The 387-nt window shown below is 43.2% G+C and overlaps 1 protein-coding gene across 2 annotated transcripts in view; it reads right to left on the bottom strand.

Annotated features, from left to right (window-relative positions):
- The window catches only part of LOC107565162 (hematological and neurological expressed 1 protein-like), a 15,974-nt gene that overhangs the window by 13,277 nt on the left and 2,310 nt on the right, over positions 1-387 (bottom strand). The gene's annotated exons all lie outside the window — the stretch shown is intronic.

Raw genomic sequence — 387 nt, 5'->3', positions numbered from 1 at the left:
ACTGAATGCCGCACGCACGCGCAGCATTGTCAAGGTAACATTTGGTCAGTCATTCCCTTCGCCAAAGGGGGTTCCAAACGCTTATACGAGACAGTAATGCCCTGCACCCTTCAAAGAACACACTTCAAGGGCTCTGCCCTTCGAAGGGAGTAGGGCATAGAGATGCTCACTTCTGTTTGGAATTCACCGCATGTCTTTTGTATCATCGCAGAGGCGCGGATGCACTCTCTCGTTTCATTCAAATGCAGCTTGCCGTCTTGCGTCTCAGTTTTTGATTGTATTGAAAATGAAATCAGAGGAATTTAGTATTAATACTATTATAATTTTGCTGTAGTGATCATATTGTCCTGACGATTGTTTTGTACACTGTTCATAATGGATTTATAA

The sequence above is a fragment of the Sinocyclocheilus grahami genome, unplaced genomic scaffold (assembly GCF_001515645.1).
Source record: "Sinocyclocheilus grahami isolate Dianchi unplaced genomic scaffold, SAMN03320097.WGS_v1.1 scaffold984.1, whole genome shotgun sequence".
NCBI classification, from domain to species: Eukaryota; Metazoa; Chordata; class Actinopteri; order Cypriniformes; family Cyprinidae; genus Sinocyclocheilus; species Sinocyclocheilus grahami.
The sequence above is the reverse complement of the archived record's forward strand: the minus strand, read 5'-3'. Positions and strand labels throughout refer to the sequence as shown.